Source organism: Cherax quadricarinatus, chromosome 9 (assembly GCF_038502225.1).
Source record: "Cherax quadricarinatus isolate ZL_2023a chromosome 9, ASM3850222v1, whole genome shotgun sequence".
Lineage (NCBI taxonomy): Eukaryota > Metazoa > Arthropoda > Malacostraca > Decapoda > Parastacidae > Cherax > Cherax quadricarinatus.
The window spans coordinates 20921937-20941376 of NC_091300.1; the positions used below are offsets into that span (position 1 = coordinate 20921937).

The 19440-nt window shown below is 41.4% G+C and overlaps 1 protein-coding gene across 2 annotated transcripts in view; it reads left to right on the plus strand.

The window, feature by feature from the left end:
• The window catches only part of LOC128686110 (uncharacterized), a 321836-nt gene that overhangs the window by 255968 nt on the left and 46428 nt on the right, over positions 1-19440 (plus strand). The gene's annotated exons all lie outside the window — the stretch shown is intronic.

Sequence of the window (19440 nt, forward strand, 5' to 3'; positions counted from 1 at the left end):
GTTATTTCTATCGGGGAGACCTCATCCACTTCACTGGATCAATTCGTTCCACCAGTTGAGGAGAAAGACTTAGCTCCCACTGACTTCCCAGACGAGGTCAAGCGTTTGTTGACTCTGTTGAACAAACGTCATAAAGCCATTGCCTTACCAGGTGAGAAGATGGGTATAACGAACTTATTGTCCCATCGTATTCCACTTGAACCTGGTACTAGACCTATCTGTATACCTGCGTACAGAATGCCTCATTCACAAGTTGCTGTCGCAGAAGAATTGATGAAATTGAGACACATGTGCAACATCTGGGTATCTTTATTGTAGACGTTTCGCCATCCAGTGGCTTTTTATTTATTTATTTTTTATTATCACACTGGCCAATTCCCACCAAGGCAGGGTGGCCCGAAAAAGAAAAACTTTCACCATCATTCACTCCATCACTGTCTTGCCAGAAGGGTGCTTTACACTACAGTTTTTAAACTGCAACATTAACACCCCTCCTTCAGAGTGAAGGCACTGCACTTCCCATCTCCAGGACTCAAGTCCGGCCTGCCGGTTTCCCTGAACCCCTTCATAAATGTTACTTTGCTCACACTCCAACAGCACGTCAAGTATTAAAAACCATTTGTCTCCATTCACTCCTATCAAACACGCTCACGCATGCCTGCTGGAAGTCCAAGCCCCTCGCACACAAAACCTCCTTTACCCCCTCTCTCCAACCTTTCCTAGGCCGACCCCTACCCCGCCTTCTTTCCACTACAGACTGATACACTCTCGAAGTCATTCTGTTTCGCTCCATTCTCTCTACATGTCCGAACCACCTCAACAACCCTTCCTCAGCCCTCAGCTTTATCAATACAAATTCCAGGACATAACTTGAAGACAGGAGAACTATGTACAGAAGATGAGGTAATCAGTCCCTCAACCTAGCAGTAGGTGCGAAGAGCACCGTAGTCATGGAGATTCTGAAGCAGAAGCAAGGCGCCTGACGCTTATATAGTAGCGTGGAGAATTTGTATTGATAAAGCCACTGGATGGCGAAACGTCTACAATAAAGATACCCAGATGTTGCACGTGTCTCAATTTCATCTTGTCAGTATTGTATACCATTCTTGTACAGCCGCAGAAGAATTGATCAGTCAAATGCTTGATGATGGAGTTATTGCACCTAGCAATTCACCTTGGAATGCGCCCTTGATCCTAGTGCCTAAGAAGCATGGTACTTGGCGCCCAGTGATTGACTTTAGGAAGTTAAATGCGAAAACTATTCCAGATCGCTTCCCGCTTCCTGTACTTGGTGATCTTTTACGTAACATTGGAGATAACAAAGTCTTTTCGACCCTGGACTTGTTACAAGGGTTTTGGCAAGTCCCTCTTCATGAGGACAGCCAAGATCTAACTGCATTCTCCACTCCTACAGGTCATTATCACTTCCTCCATATGGCCTTTGGATTACGATCCTCCCTTATCACGTTCTCAAGGCTCATGACCAATATCTTTAGAGGTCTCATAGGTAATGCACTTATGGTGTACTTAGATGACGTAATCGTCATGTCTAAAGACGTGGATACACACTTAAAAAGACTTGATGTAGTACTTGGTAAGCTTGAAGAAGCCAATTTAAAGATCAAACTGTCTAAATGTCAATTTTTCAGATCAGAAATTAAGTTTCTTGGTCACGTAGTCACTCCTAGAGGGGTTACAACTGACCAAAGTAAAGTAACTGCAGTACTAAATTTTCCAACTCCCAAAACTGCTGATGCCGTAAGATCCTTTGTGGGCTTAGCAGGTTTTTATAGATTTTTCATTGCCAATTTTTCTTCCATAGCTGCTCCTCTAACTGAGTTGCTTAAGAAAGATGCTCCTTTTGTTTGGACCTTCCGTCAAGAAAGAGCATTCCAAACTCTAAAAGAAAAGCTAACATCTGCTCCAATTTTGAAATTTCCAGATTTTTCTAAGCCCTTCTATCTGACAGCTGATGCTAGTTCTATTGGCATAGGTGCCATACTAGCTCAGAAGACTGACGGCAAGCACAACGCAGTTGCATTTGCTAGCCGAGTCCTTACGAAGGCTGAATGTAATTATACAGTAACTGAGCAAGAAGCTTTAGCAATAGTATGGTCTTTAAAGCACTTCTGAGACATTAGTTATCAGTACCCTGTTCATGTTTTGACAGACCATGCTACACTGATACCTTTATTCCAGAACAAACAACCTACTGGAAGATTAGCCAGATGGACCTTGACTATTCAAGAGTTCAATCCTACCTTTGAACATTTACCTGGCAAGTCAAATGTAGTTGCAGATGCCTTATTGCGACATGTTAGTATAGTAACTGCAGACCCTCCATTTACTGCCGAGGATGTAAAGAATGCTCAACGAACAGATCCCATGTGATCTGGTGTGATTCGATTCCTGCTCCAGGAAGATCTTATTCTGACTGTGAAGCCACCAGCACCCATCAGTGACTTTGTCATGAACCAAGAATTACTGTATCGAACAGCCGAGTTGGGTACTCCTAGCAGAAGAGTAAACCAGTTAGTAATTCCACAGTCACTAGTGAATGTAGCCTTACAGCTAGTTCACGATGTACCAGGTGTTGCGCACCCTGGTATGGATCGTTCGGTAAAACAAGCCAGATTGAAATACTTTTGGCCTCGTATGGCAACTGATATTTCTGAGTATGTTAAGAAATGCAGTGTCTGCATGCAACATAAAGGTAATGCTAATGGCCCTGATCCAATCCAAGTGTATCCAACTACTAGCGAACCGTGGGAAAGAGTTGCACTAGATTTGTTAACTAATTTCCAATGTTCCCTCCAGGGCAACAAACATCTGTGTGTTATGGTAGACCATTTTACCAGATATTGTGAGTTAGTTCCTATTGCAGATAAGACTGCCAAGACAGTAGCTAAAGCGTTTAAAAAATGCATTATCTGCAGGCATACCACCCCTAAGTCCCTAGTAACAGATAATAGAGGTGAATTCTGTAATGAGATTCTTGAAAATTTGTGTACCTTGTACAAGAGCTCTAAATCCACCATTGTTCCTCGTCATCCTGCCAGCAATGGGTTAGCGGAACGAATCAATAAGAAAGTACTTGATGTCTTGAGAGCCACTATCAATCCCAACAGTGAAACTTGGGATGAAGTTATACCTGATGTGCAGTGTGCTATAAATTCTGCTTACAATGTTTCTATAGGTGACACTCCACATTATGCATTGTATGGTGTAGATAAACGCTTGCCTTATGAGTTGCTATATTCTAATCCAAAACCAAATTACAACCCTGATGATTTCATAGCAACTCGTACCAGCTTAGCTCAAAGCGTCTTTAGAAGAATCCGTGAAACACTTCATAAATCAAGAGCAGAATTTACAAGAGTCGCAAACACTCGAGCAAAGCCATCCAAAATCAAAGTAGGTTCGAGAGGTATGCTGACTAACTTTAACAAAACATCTGCAATGCCTAAGCTTGATCAAAAGTTTGTTGGTCCTTATCGAGTAGTTGAACATATCACTGGTAATAAGTATAAGGTTAGAGAAATTAGTACTGGTCAGTATAAAGAATCACATTTAGATCATATGAAGTTAGTATGTGATGATATTGATGTTCCAGCCCAGACTAATGTGACAGACTCTGACAATCCTCCTGATCCTGTACTCTCTACCTCTAATACTCAGTCAGATGATCAACCTGAATGTCGTTATTCCCTATGTACACGACAGGTATTGAGAAATCCTCAAGTATCATTTGTAACTACCAATTCAGATTTGCCTCAAATACGGCATGAGTTAGCCAGTGCAACAGAGTTTGATCCTCTCAGAGATAACACCCATTCTGCATATGTCAATCTCACCCTAGCAGAGTTGGGGTTAAATGTAAATAACCTGTGTCGATGAATAATTACAGTATCAACTTATTAATATTCAAGAATTTTTTTTTGTTCAAGTTCTCTCTGAATTCTGAGATTTAACAGTCTAGATTTGAGTGCACCGAATCTGCCTTTCTGTTAAACACTTCTTTCTTTGTATATATTTCTTCCTCAGAATCCGTAGATCACATGAATACAAATCGATCGATCAAAATTTTTTTTTATCACTTCTATTGTGTAATCCCAATGTTGAGTCTCATTCGATGAGTTGTGCTATATCATACCTTGTAATGTATTACAGTTTCATTACAGTAAGTTTCATTATAGTCAATTACGTAAGCTTCTGTTCCAATATTCTCCTTATGTTATAATGTTCAATTGTTGTGTACTTTGACATTGTATAGAATCAGCGCAAGCCGTACACCTGCCGTCTCTAGTTTGTATTAGCTGCATGTCGGGACGACATACGTTAGCGTCGCTGAGCTCTCAGTAGTACCAGTTACCAGTAGATGACTTGCTACCAACCGTCTGTGTGAATCTCTGACTGTTATTCACGTTGCTGCTGACCATAGCATGTTTTTGAACACCGCTCACCATCTAGGCACTGGTGGGTCAGTCTGAGATAGAGAGCAGAGAGAGGCAGGGCGGCTAATGGTGCTTCCCATACTTTCCGTTATAATTATATGTACTAACCAGCCTACGTGAGTGTTTTTACCCCATCCATGTTATCGAACCCACGTGACAAGTACACCCTACACAATACACCCTACACAGTACACCCTACACAGTACACCCTACACAGTACACCCTACACAGTACACTACACAATACACCCTACACAGTACACCCTACACAGTACACCCTACACAATACACCCTACACAGTACACCATACACAGTACACCCTACACAGTACACCTCACTAACATGCAAACACTTTGCTTGCCTACTTTCCCCACTCGAACACACAAACATGTTCTCTCTCTCTCTCTCACACACACACACACACACACACACACACACACACACACACACACACACACACACACACACACACATGATCAATAACTCAGCTTGTTGGGAAGCCAGAAAGGCTCCAGCAAATTATAGACAAGTCTTGCTAACAGTAATGACGTAATGACTGACACACAGCCTGCAGTATATACTGGCTATATTATATTATTCACATACACGTGTGTGCATGTGTGTGTGTGTGTGTGTGTGTGTGTGTGTGTGTGTGTGTGTGTGTGTGTGTGTGTGTGTGTGTGTGTGTGTGTGTGTGTGTGTGTGTGTGTGTCAAAAAATTAACATTCCGTGAAAATTTGACATGAAAACACTTCCAGTAATGGGAAAATGCTTTTTGAAATCGCTGGAGCAGAAACTGAAAAAAATTATCATAGACACAAGAAACAGAATAAAAAGTCGTTCAGTGACAGCCAAAACATGTCTTAAATATTTCTATACATACGCAGAATTCATAAAAAAAAATACCTCTAGAAATGGCTCACTATTTATTGGAGTTTCTTACACTAAGAAAGAAACGAGTATAATTTTCGAAAGAGTAACATTAATCAGTGTTCATCGTGCCGCAAAGAGACAGTAAAGTCGGGGATACATATAACTTTTTTTATTACCTCTGTCCACTCTATAAATCATCATCATATATCTGACATAAGCACAGCTTCCCCAGACTTCAACAAGGAAATAGAAAACATGTCCACAGGTGCAGCACCTGGGCCTGAGTCATGGCACTTTTTTTATGTTTATAGTGCAAAATGTTACTAGCACGAGCACTCAGTGTTGTTTGGAGAAAGAGGTGACGTCTGAGTGAAGTCTTAGAGACCTTGGAGGGTACAGACATTGCTCCCTGCTCGACCAAGGCAGTACAACTCTGGCAACCAAAGTTACAATAGAGCATCACTATCATTACAAACTCTGAGTCAGTGGTGAAATAATATATTACGAATTTTACAGGAGAGGACTACACCTAAACAGGCCAAGTTAACATGGATTTAGAGAAGAAAATTCATCCTTGTCATAGCTACTAAATCATTGTGACAGAATTACAGAGGTTTAGGATGAAACCCAAAAAACAGATGTGGTCTATATAAACTTTGCTACAGTATTTGACAAGTGCCACTCTGGAGTTTACCTGGAGAGAGTTCCGGGGGTCAATGCCCCTGCGGCCCGGTCTGTGACCAGGCCTCCTGGTGGATCAGAGCCTGATCAACCAGGCTGTTGCTGCTGGCTGCACGCAAACCAACGTACGAGCCACAGCCCGGCTGGTCAGGAACCGACTTTAGGTGCTTGTCCAGTGCCAGCTTGAAGACTGCCAGGGGTCTGTTGGTAATCCCCCTTATGTATGCTGGGAGGCAGTTGAACAGTCTTGGGCCCCTGACACCTACTGTATGGTCTCTTAACGTGCTAGTGACACCCCTGCTTTTCATTGGGGGGATGTTGCATCGTCTGCCAAGTCTTTTGCTTTCGTAGTGAGTGATTTTCGTGTGCAAGTTCGGTACTAGTCCCTCTAGGATTTTCCAGGTGTATATAATCATGTATCTCTCCCGCCTGCATTCCAGGGAATACAGGTTCAGGAACCTCAAGCGCTCCCAGTAATTGAGGTGTTTTATCTCCGTTATGCGCGCCGTGAAGGTTCTCTGTACATTTTCTAGGTCAGCAATTTCACCTGCCTTGAAAGGTGCTGTTAGTGTGCAGTAATATTCCAGCCTAGATAGAACAAGTGACCTGAAGAGTGTCATCATGGGCTTGGCCTCCCTAGTTTTGAAGGTTCTCATTATCCATCCTGTCATTTTTCTAGCAGATGCGATTGATACAATGTTATGGTCCTTGAAGGTGAGATCCTCCGACATGATCACTCCCAGGTCTTTGACGTTGGTGTTTCGCTCTATTTTGTGGCCAGAATTTGTTTTGTACTCTGATGAAGATTTAATTTCCTCATGTTTACCATATCTGAGTAATTGAAATTTCTCATCGTTGAACTTCATTTTGTTTTCTGCAGCCCACTGAAAGATTCGGTTGATGTCCGCCTGGAGCCTTGCAGTGTCTGCAATGGAAGACACTGTCATGCAGATTCGGGTGTCATCTGCAAAGGAAGACACGGTGCTGTGGCTGACATCCTTGTCTATGTCGGATATGAGGATGAGGAACAAGATAGGAGCGAGTACTGTGCCTTGTGGAACAGAGCTTTTCACCGTAGCTGCCTTGGACTTTACTCTGTTGACGACTACTCTCTGTGTTCTGTTAGTGAGGAAATTATAGATCCATCGACCGACTTTTCCTGTTATTCCTTTAGCACGCATTTTGTGCGCTATTACACCATGGTCACACTTGTCGAAGGCTTTTGCAAAGTCTGTATATATTACATCTGCATTCTTTTTGTCTTATAGTGCATCTAGTACCTTGTCATAGTGATCCAATAGTTGAGACAGACAGGAGCGACCTGTTCTAAACCCATGTTGCCCTGGGTTGTGTAACTGATGGGTTTCTAGATGGGTGGCGATCTTGCTTCTTAGGACCCTTTCAAAGATTTTTATGATATGGGATGTTAGTGCTATCGGTCTGTAGTTCTTTGCTGTTGCTTTACTGCCCCCTTTGTGGAGTGGGGCTATGTCTGTTGTTTTTAGTAACTGTGGGACGACCCCCGTGTCCATGCTTCCTCTCCATAGGATGGAAAAGGCTTGTGTTAGGGGCTTCTTGCAGTTCTTGATGAACACAGAGTTCCATGAGTCTGGCCCTGGGGCAGAGTGCATGGGCATGTCATTTATCGCCTGTTCGAAGTCATTTGGCATCAGGATAACATCGGATAGGCTTGTGTTAACCAAATTTTGTGGCTCTCTCATAAAAAATTCATTTTGATCTTCGACTCTTAGTCTGGTTAGCGGCTTGCTAAAAACTGAGTCATATTGGGACTTGAGTAGCTCACTCATTTCCTTGCTGTCATCTGTGTAGGACCCATCTTGTTTAAATAGGGGCCCAATACTGGATGTTGTTCTCGACTTTGATTTGGCATAGGAGAAGAAATACTTTGGGTTTCTTTCGATTTCATTTATGGCTTTTAGTTCTTCCTGCGATTCCTGACTCCTATAAGATTCCTTTAGCTTGAGTTCGATGCTGCTATTTCTCTGACCAGTGTCTCCCTACGCATTTCAGATATATTGACCTCTTTTAGCCGCTCTGTTATTCTTTTCCGTCGCCTGTAAAGGGAGTGCCTGTCTCTTTCTATTTTACATCTACTCCTCCTTTTTCTTAGAGGAATAAGCCTTGTGCATACATCGAGTGCCACCAGGTTAATCTGTTCTAGGCATACGTTGGGGTCTGTGTTGCTTAGTATATCTTCCCAGCTTATATCGGTTAGGACTTGGTTTACTTGGTCCCACTTTATGTTTTTGTTATTGAAGTTGAATTTGGTGAATGCTCCCTCGTGACTAGTCTCATTATGTCGGTCTGGGGCTCCACGCATACATGTCTGAACCTCAATTATGTTGTGATCTGAGTATATTGTTTTTGATATGGTGACATTTCTTATCAGATCATCATTGTTAGTGAAGATGAGGTCTAGTGTATTCTCCAGTCTAGTAGGCTCTATTATTTGCTGGTTTAAATTGAATTTTGTGCAGAGATTTAAAAGCTCGTGTGAGTGTGAGTTTTCATCAGAGCTGCCTCCTGGTGTTATTACTGCAACAATATTATTTGCTATATTCCTCCATTTTAGGTGTCTTAAGTTGAAATCCCCCAGGAGCAAGATGTTGGGTGCAGGAGCTGGAAGATTTTCCAGACAGTGGTCAATTTTTAACAGCTGTTCCTGGAATTGCTGGGATGTTGCATCATGAGGCTTGTAGACTACCGCAATGACTAGGTTTTGGTTCTTGACCTTTACTGCTAAAACTTCCACTACATCATTTGAGGCATTTAGCAGTTCTGTGCAAACAAGTGACTCTGCAATGTACAGGCCAACCTTTAGGATCAGCCGGGCTGTGGCTCGTACGTTGGACTGCGTGCGGCCAGCAATAACAGCCTAGTTGATCAGGCCCTGATCCATCGGGAGGCCTGGTCATGGACCGGGGCCGCGGGGGCGTTGATCCCCGGAATAACCTCCAGGTAACCTCCAGGTAACCCCCCCCCTTTTGCCTGTTCACTCTGTCACATCTGTATAGGTTGTAACCTGGGATCCATATTTCGTTGTCCAAGTGATCCTTTATGTGGGTCTCAGTGAAAGCCGCGAACATTGCCTTTGCCTCTGCAAGCAGTCCACGGATGAAAGGTATTTTGTTGTTTGTTGCTGGCTTTAGACCCTGTATATTTGCAAAGAAGAATGTCATCAGACTGGTGGTATTGTTGGTACTGGGGGGGGATTTTTTTTCTGGCATTAGTATCTGTATCTGTTGGTTTGGAGTGGAGGCCATCGACTGTGGTTCCACTCCAGGAATGACTGGATTTGGTGTACGATTTCTGCCATTTTCTGCCGTTTTTTTTTCCTTCCTGGCACTAAAAAACCTCTCCCTCTTGAGTGGCTGTGGCTACCCAGGTTTTCCCATGGCCTGGATGTTTTGTATCTTTTTGTACCCTTTAGATGGTGTGCCTGGCAATTTAAGTTATAGCACAGTCTTTCCTGTACTGAAGAGGTACACATTTCAGGGTGAAAAAGCTTACAGGAAGGGAGTTTGCATTTTCCTGTTGTCATATGGGCATGGCATTTTCTAGGGTGGTCATAGTTGCATGTCCCGTCTGTTTTTCCAGATTTCCCATGTCTGCAGATACCAAGTGCATAGTATGTGCACAGGCTTGGTTTCCATTTGCCTTGGGTTTCTGTGACTGTATTCCCTGTTGGTGCATGTTTCCCTGTCTTATTCTGGAGTGATAGCCGTAAAATAAGGTCATTATATAAAAAGGAAAAGTTAAAAAAAAATGCGTATTCAATTTTCAGTAGCCCACAGCACCTGCCAGCAGTCCACTAAGAGAGAATGATACCTGTATTGTTTCTAATCCTCGTAACATGTACAAAACACTAGCTATAGCTTCGTAACATCACAAAAATAAGTACGATAGTTGCATCAGTAGATCTAAGCCATGGAAAATGCATAGAGCATATCAGTAAAATCTACGAGGGGACATTGGAAAATAATATGTTGCTCAATGGTGACAAATTGCATCTGATCACATATAGAGACTGGAGAATGTCGTCTTCCTGTTTCTCTTCCAGGAGGAAAGTTTATTTTTTAATTGTCCATATTTGGGCTATTTATTTTCCCCGGAAGACAGAGCTCAATAAACTGTACGCTTTGGTGGTCCTTACCAACCCCCAACAGGGGTGTCCTGTGGCCTGGTAGGTAACACACTCGCCTCGCATTGAGTGTCCATGGTTTGATCCCCAGAAAGGGTGAAACATTTGGCGTGTTTCCTTACACCTGTTGTCCCTGGACACCCAACAGTAAGTAGATACCTGGATGTTAGTTGACTGATGTGAACCGCATCCTGGGGGGACAAGATATAAGGACCACATTGGGAATAAGAGTCTTCGATGATGCACTGACTTTCTTGGGTTATCCTGGGTGGATAACCCTCCAGGGTTAAAAATCCAAACAAAATCTTATCTTAACGTGTAACTTAGCTGTCAAGGTAAACTACTAGTTGGCGTAAGCTGTCAGTGGCCCTCACAAGGACCCCAATGGGAATAAATCAGTCTTGACTTTTTTGGGCTATCCTAGGTAATTTACACTGTGTAAAATAATTCTACTCATATGTACCTATGGCTAAATAAGCTTACAAGAACTACTAGTTGTTGATGCCTCTCACTACTACTGACCCAGCCTTCATCAGGTGTGGACATCTCGCTCTCACCTGAGCATCAGTGACAAATTTTCCCTGTTCTCTCAGGGACGCTCGTCCTCATCTTACTTTGCTCGCTTGGCACGTTATAGGAGGAATACGTTATAGGAGGGGGCACTTTACAAGACGAACACATTAAGGAGAGGCTCAATTTTAGCCAGCTCCATTTTTCCACTCTGCGGATAATTCTTTAAAGGTTCTGGTGGGAAGTCGGTTACTGCACTCTGGTGAGTGTGTGTGTGGGTGTCCAGGTCTACTGGTGCTTGGTGAGGAGGTGCACCTGCTCTCCTGGGAAACTACTAATTTCTGTTTCTATTTACAAAGGTATTCCTCTTCCCTTTTACATCACTGAACTTTGGGCAATATCTCATTTTCGTGAAGCAGAGATCGATACTGTATGAGCCATCAGTGGCCCTTATAACCTTGAGAAGACGATGAACATGTTAATAAATGAGATACATCTGAGTGTATTTATTCAGGAAATGTTTCGCCACAATGACTTTTTCAATCCAGTGCAGAAAAAGAGGAGGAGTTTGAGGTAATCAGCTTCAAGGTAATCAGTCCCTCAGACTCAAGGCTAAGGGACTGATTGCATCAAACTCTTCCTCTTTTTTCCATCTTTTGGACTGAAGAAGCATTGGCTTCAAACTTCTCTTTTTCTGCATTAGACAAAGAAGTCACTATGTGGCTAAACGTTTCCAGAATAAAAATACCTAAATGTTGCAATAGTGCTGTGGAAAATTGCATTTATCTGAATGTAACTAATTATGTACATAACAGTAAATGATAACAAAGATAATTATTATTTATCAATGTTACATAGACAAGTAGGAATTTGGGACACCTAGGTTGCAAAAAATGTCCCCCTTCGATACCTACCACTGTCATATCCACAAGTTGCTCTGGACCTATTAATTACAAATGAAAATACATCACCAGGAATGCTGGTAAATATATAAATTTGTGGACTGTATATTAAACATTAAAGAATAATTATAGATATACACAATTACATAACAGAAAGAGAATATCTTAATATCACTCACCAATTTGACTGGAGATTAATGTGTATCATACTCAGAAAACCTCACTCTAACTAAATCTATGAAAATAATGCTGGCCAGAATTACACACAAATCTAGAGAGCTTATCTGAGGTTCCTGGAGCTATCTTGTCCAGTCGTCTGATATCTCAAGTTATGCAGGAATGCACATCCACCAATTTCGCCTCCTATTTGAGAGGTGTCAACACAATTTTAACCTCTAGAGCACAAAAAATTCTTCCCATTACTCCAACGTTTGTACAAAATTCAAAACCAAGATGGCGAGTGTCCTGTCTGCCCAGGCGCAGGTCCAGTTTCCCATTTTCCATAATATAATTCTTTTAAATACAGTATAGGGCATCTATTTACCTATAAATACTGAATTTCTGGAAAATATATACAGTGTTTTCCACAGGTGCCTCATTTATCAACATGTTGGTTTTGTAAACCATTTATTCACGTGATCTTTCTTGAGGTTCCTTAATGCTGATAAGGGCTTTTGATCCAAGGAATTGAAGGTTTCCTTCCCTTCCTCACATGTGGAACTGATCACCTAGGTACTTCCTGATGAATAAAACACACATGCAACAGTTTGGCATCTTTATTAATGAGACGTTTCACCTGTTCATGCTACAGGCATGTAAAGTCAGTACCTGATCAGCCGGGCTGTGGTTCATTGGATTACATGTGGCCAGCAGTAATAGCCTGGTTGATCAGGCCCTGATCCACCATGAGGCCTGGTCACAGAATGGGCTGCGGGGGCATTGACCCCCGGAACTCTCTCCAGGTATACAGTTGAAGCACAGAGGAGAAAACACAGGTGGAGATATAGATATGACTGTCATCATTCATAAAGTTTATTCACTTACACATAAGTACAATTTCACAAGTTTTATGTGATTACAATTACCTTTCATCATAAGTTTATTTAGGTACAGTTATGCATAAATACAATTATACAGGTTTTATGTGATTATAATTGTCTTACATCATGTGTAAAATACCTAAAATAACCCCAAGGATATCGAAGTAAATATGGGGTGGTGAGTCCCTCAGTGCTGGTGTGTGTTCACCTCCATGGCTTCCATCAAAATGAAGCTCAAATATGAGAAAGAAGCCTGGTGAGCAGACTGAATGTCTTTGTCTACTTGTCAGTATTGTATATTTATCACCTATATACATTCTTATGGCGAGAGTTCACATTAAGCTTTTCTTGGAAGATCCGCTGACTCTGGCAGAACAACCTGGTATTTCCCCCCTCAGTGCCTACTGCTGAGCTGCATCCCATCTTTTGTAGGGTCTTGCCAAGTGGTGGATTGTAGCTAAAATTAGTGGAGGTGCTGCTTCAGAAAATTTTTAGCCATTGTTTTAATATTGTGTAAAATGAAACAAGCATATAAAAAGAAAATTTATACATAAGCTTGATAAAATTATAAACAAAAAAAATATTTTTTACTTACCTAAAGTGTTAGAGTTCAAGCTTGATCCATTCATTTAAAAATGAAATCCATTCTTCTTGTTCTACACTTTATCATATTCAAGAATACAGTACATGGTTTTTAAGCACAACACACGTTGCTGAGTCAAAAAGAAACACTACCTTACACTTGCCCAATGGGTCAGCACTGCGTAAGCGACAGTGCTGTCTCTACTTAGCATGTAGCATCTTATCTCGGACATGTGCGCATGCGCACAACAGCCAAACACTGAGTCGCTGGAACTGTGAAGTGCACAGTTCCATACAAGGATTTTTTGTATTTTTTTCATGTACTAGCCCGGTGGCCTGGTGGCTAAAGCTCCCGCTTCACACACGGAGGGCCCGGGTTCGATTCCCGGCGGGTGGAAACATTCCGACACGTTTCCTTACACCTGTTGTCCTGTTCACCTAGCAGCAAATAGGTACCTGGGTGTTAGTCGACTGGTGTGGGTCGCATCCTGGGGGACAAGATTAAGGACCCCAATGGAAATAAGTTAGACAGTCCTCGATGACGCACTGACTTTCTTGGGTTATCCTGGGTGGCTAACCCTCCGGGGTTAAAAATCCGAACGAAATCTTATCTTATCTTATCTTACACCTACCATCCGACTTACGACCGAGTTCGGTTCCGAGAAACTGGTCGTAAGTCGAAATGGATGTAAGTCGAACTTTACTACTGAATATCAACATCACATTTTTGTAATGACTTTATTTTATTTTTTTATTTTGGTATTTCATGTTTTACTTTACTTTTTATGCTGTTAGTATTGCATTTTATACTGTAAGGTTTAGGATAAACACTGTGTACATTACAAATAGTTGTTTATTTCCCAGAAATTTGGCATAAAAAACACGGTCGTAAGTCGAGCAGGTTGTAAGTCAGATGGTAGGTGTACATATAAAGAAAGAATTAAAGACTCATTGTATTGAATGTTATCGATAATATCTAGTGAAAATAGGGTGTACTGCAGTTCCCCAGTGCCTATACACAAGCCGCCACTGGTCTTGCCAACGGGCACAATACCCTTCCTGGGTGTTGGATGTGGGTTTAACACAAGCAGGGTCTTGCCCATGGGCATAATACCCTTCTCTATCTTTGGATGGCTTATTCCACAGCTTGCTGGAGATATCACAACCTTGTCTTTCCTACTCAACAAGTGGATTATGATGTAACAGCAAGACGTGCCATAATTTCTCAAATCCACACCTTCCTGTCAGTCTCTGGGCAGGTTGGCCAGCTTTCACTGGCATCTTCGCTCCCAAGTCTTTGGTTGCAGTGCTCCCACAGCTTTTGAGACCATCATAATCTTTCAAAACACAATAAAATTGTCAATATGACTCGGTAAAAACAACCATTTTAATTTATTTATTTTTCTGTTTGGAAATTTAAAATACAAGTTCTTCCTAAACCCTTAACCCCTAAACGGTCCAAATGTATATATACGTTCTTACCGCTAGTGCCCCAAATGTACATATACATTTTAATTTTCCTGCCTCTAAATTTGGCACGATTGGCCTGAGATGCCTGGTCAGCACAGAATGAGTCTTAACACTCAGTGTGCACCATATTAAAAAATCTGGGAAATACTAATCTTAAAATAATAAATCCTAACTAGTCATAAGTTTGCCTATGATACTCCAATATAGAGACCTTGTATTGTGCCAAAACAAAAGCATTCACATTGCTAAACTCACAAATTATGATGTAGTCACTTAGCCTTAATACCATAATCTGTAAGGATTTAATGTTAAGATTTAATCTAAGTCTGCTCGAAATGCCTAGCCATACTAGGTGTCCTAGTGGCCCCCTCTGTAATTAGTATTTTATAACATGTAAACCACACAATACCCAAAACCTGTAAACCCCACATTGTAACTTTTATAGAGAATAAACTTGAATTGAATTGAATTGAATTGAATTTAATACCTTGTGAGAATGCCAGTTAAACTGAGTGCCAGCTCGAGCAAATAGTGCAGCAAACACCAAGGATTCACTGATGTAATGCCATATTAACACTTCCATTTTAAGAGGAAAGTGATGTTAACCCCAAGTTTAGGGTTTGTCTATCTCTGTCTCTGTCTATCTCTATCTATCTTTTTATCTGTCTCACAGGTACACACAAATACAATTATACTTCTTCCTTCTTCTTCCTTCTTCCTCCTCCTCCTCCTCCTTCCTTCTTCCTTCTTCTTCTATACTTCTGTGTATCCAAAACATTGCTGGGACCTATAAATACTTGTATATATTCCTAGACAATGGTAAATGACCAAGGCAGGTGTAAATGTCCACCTGTCAATGTGTTTGTGACAATTTGAGTGCAATTTCAGTACCTAATATTAGTGTCAGAACAAAAATTGGTTATGAAATGCCAAGAACTACAATAAATTGTCATTATCTTTTTCTGTCTCATAAACACGCTAAGATAACAGGGATATCTTGCTACTCCTACTTACACTTTGGTCACACTTCACAGACACGCACATGCATATATATATATACATACATCTAGGTTTTTCTCCTTTTTCTAAATAGCTCTTGTTCTTTTTTATTTCTTCTATTGTCCATGGGGAAGTGGAAAAGAATCTTTCCTCCGTAAGCCATGCGTGTCGTATGAGGCGACTAAAATGCCGGGAGCAATGGGCTAGTAACCCCTTCTCCTGTATACAATTACTAAAAAAGAGAAGAAGAAAAACTTTATAAAACTGGGTTGCTTAAATGTGCGTGGATGTAGTGCGGATGACAAGAAACAGATGATTGCTGATGTTATGAATGAAAAGAAGTTGGATGTCCTGGCCCTAAGCGAAACAAAGCTGAAGGGGGTAGGAGAGTTTCAGTGGGGGGAAATAAATGGGATTAAATCTGGAGTATCTGAGAGAGTTAGAGCAAAGGAAGGGGTAGCAGTAATGTTAAATGATCAGTTATGGAAGGAGAAAAGAGAATATGAATGTGTAAATTCAAGAATTATGTGGATTAAAGTAAAGGTTGGATGCGAGAAGTGGGTCATAATAAGCGTGTATGCACCTGGAGAAGAGAGGAATGCAGAGGAGAGAGAGAGATTTTGGGAGATGTTAAGTGAATGTATAGGAGCCTTTGAACCAAGTGAGAGAGTAATTGTGGTAGGGGACTTGAATGCTAAAGTAGGAGAAACTTTTAGAGAGGGTGTGGTAGGTAAGTTTGGGGTGCCAGGTGTAAATGATAATGGGAGCCCTTTGATTGAACTTTGTATAGAAAGGGGTTTAGTTATAGGTAATACATATTTTAAGAAAAAGAGGATAAATAAGTATACACGATATGATGTAGGGCGAAATGACAGTAGTTTGTTGGATTATGTATTGGTAGATAAAAGACTGTTGAGTAGACTTCAGGATGTACATGTTTATAGAGGGGCCACAGATATATCAGATCACTTTCTAGTTGTAGCTACACTGAGAGTAAAAGGTAGATGGGATACAAGGAGAATAGAAGCATCAGGGAAGAGAGAGGTGAAGGTTTATAAACTAAAAGAGGAGGCAGTTAGGGTAAGATATAAACAGCTATTGGAGGATAGATGGGCTAATGAGAGCATAGGCAATGGGGTCGAAGAGGTATGGGGTAGGTTTAAAAATGTAGTGTTAGAGTGTTCAGCAGAAGTTTGTGGTTACAGGAAAGTGGGTGCAGGAGGGAAGAGGAGCGATTGGTGGAATGATGATGTAAAGAGAGTAGTAAGGGAGAAAAAGTTAGCATATGAGAAGTTTTTACAAAGTAGAAGTGATGCAAGGAGGGAAGAGTATATGGAGAAAAAGAGAGAAGTTAAGAGAGTGGTGAAGCAATGTAAAAAGAGAGCAAATGAGAGAGTGGGTGAGATGTTATCAACAAATTTTGTTGAAAATAAGAAAAAGTTTTGGAGTGAGATTAACAAGTTAAGAAAGCCTAGAGAACAAATGGATTTGTCAGTTAAAAATAGGAGAGGAGAGTTATTAAATGGAGAGTTAGAGGTATTGGGAAGATGGAAGGAATATTTTGAGGAATTGTTAAATGTTGATGAAGATAGGGAAGCTGTGATTTCGTGTATAGGGCAAGGAGGAATAACATCTTGTAGGAGTGAGGAAGAGCCAGTTGTGAGTGTGGGGGAAGTTCGTGAGGCAGTAGGTAAAATGAAAGGGGGTAAGGCAGCCGGGATTGATGGGATAAAGATAGAAATGTTAAAAGCAGGTGGGGATATAGTTTTGGAGTGGTTGGTGCAATTATTTAATAAATGTATGGAAGAGGGTAAGGTACCTAGGGATTGGCAGAGAGCATGCATAGTTCCTTTGTATAAAGGCAAAGGGGATAAAAGAGAGTGCAAAAATTATAGGGGGATAAGTCTGTTGAGTGTACCTGGTAAAGTGTATGGTAGAGTTATAATTGAAAGAATTAAGAGTAAGACGGAGAATAGGATAGCAGATGAACAAGGAGGCTTTAGGAAAGGTAGGGGGTGTGTGGACCAGGTGTTTACAGTGAAACATATAAGTGAACAGTATTTAGATAAGGCTAAAGAGGTCTTTGTGGCATTTATGGATTTGGAAAAGGCGTATGACAGGGTGGATAGGGGGGCAATGTGGCAGATGTTGCAAGTGTATGGTGTAGGAGGTAGGTTACTGAAAGCAGTGAAGAGTTTTTACGAGGATAGTGAGGCTCAAGTTAGAGTATGTAGGAAAGAAGGAAATTTTTTCCCAGTAAAAGTAGGCCTTAGACAAGGATGTGTGATGTCACCGTGGTTGTTTAATATATTTATAGATGGGGTTGTAAGAGAAGTAAATGCGAGGGTCTTGGCAAGAGGCATGGAGTTAAAAGATAAAGAATCACACACAAAGTGGGAGTTGTCACAGCTGCTCTTTGCTGATGACACTGTGCTCTTGGGAGATTCTGAAGAGAAGTTGCAGAGATTGGTGGATGAATTTGGTAGGGTGTGCAAAAGAAGAAAATTAAAGGTGAATACAGGAAAGAGTAAGGTTATGAGGATAACAAAAAGATTAGGTGATGAAAGATTGAATATCAGATTGGAGGGAGAGAGTATGGAGGAGGTGAACGTATTCAGATATTTGGGAGTGGACGTGTCAGCGGATGGGTCTATGAAAGATGAGGTGAATCATAGAATTGATGAGGGAAAAAGAGTGAGTGGTGCACTTAGGAGTCTGTGGAGACAAAGAACTTTGTCCTTGGAGGCAAAGAGGGGAATGTATGAGAGTATAGTTTTACCAACGCTCTTATATGGGTGTGAAGCGTGGGTGATGAATGTTGCAGCGAGGAGAAGGCTGGAGGCAGTGGAGATGTCATGTCTGAGGGCAATGTGTGGTGTGAATATAATGCACAGAATTCGTAGTTTGGAAGTTAGGAGGAGGTGCGGGATTACCAAAACTGTTGTCCAGAGGGCTGAGGAAGGGTTGTTGAGGTGGTTCGGACATGTAGAGAGAATGGAGCGAAACAGAATGACTTCAAGAGTGTATCAGTCTGTAGTGGAAGGAAGGCGGGGTAGGGGTCGGCCTAGGAAGGGTTGGAGGGAGGGGGTAAAGGAGGTTTTGTGTGCGAGGGGCTTGGACTTCCAGCAGGCATGCGTGAGCGTGTTTGATAGGAGTGAATGGAGACAAATGGTTTTTAATACTTGACGTGCTGTTGGAGTGTGAGCAAAGTAACATTTATGAAGGGATTCAGGGAAACCGGCAGGCCGGACTTGAGTCCTGGAGATGGGAAGTACAGTGCCTGCACTCTGAAGGAGGGGTGTTAATGTTGCAGTTTAAAAACTGTAGTGTAAAGCACCCTTCTGGCAAGACAGTGATGGAGTGAATGATGGTGAAAGTTTTTCTTTTTCGGGCCACCCTGCCTTGGTGGGAATCGGCCGGTGTGATAATAAAAAAAAAAAAAAAAAATTATATTAAATAATATAGAAATGAGAAAAAAAATGGTATATTGGCAGCACTTCCTCAAGCGGCAGGGCTCGATGTTGCTGTCAGGTGAGCATTAAGTGCCAACTTTACAGCCTCATATCTCAGTAAGCACTGACCCTAATTTTTTTTATTTTAATCCTATAACACTTAGAAAATTTTTCTATTTATTTCAGTGAAGAAAAACGATTTTTTTTATTTTTCAAAATATTCGGGGCACTGGAGAAGAGAACGTATATATACGTTTGGACTGTTTAGGGGTTAATGCAGTCATTTATCTACTTTCGTACATTTAAGAAATCCTAC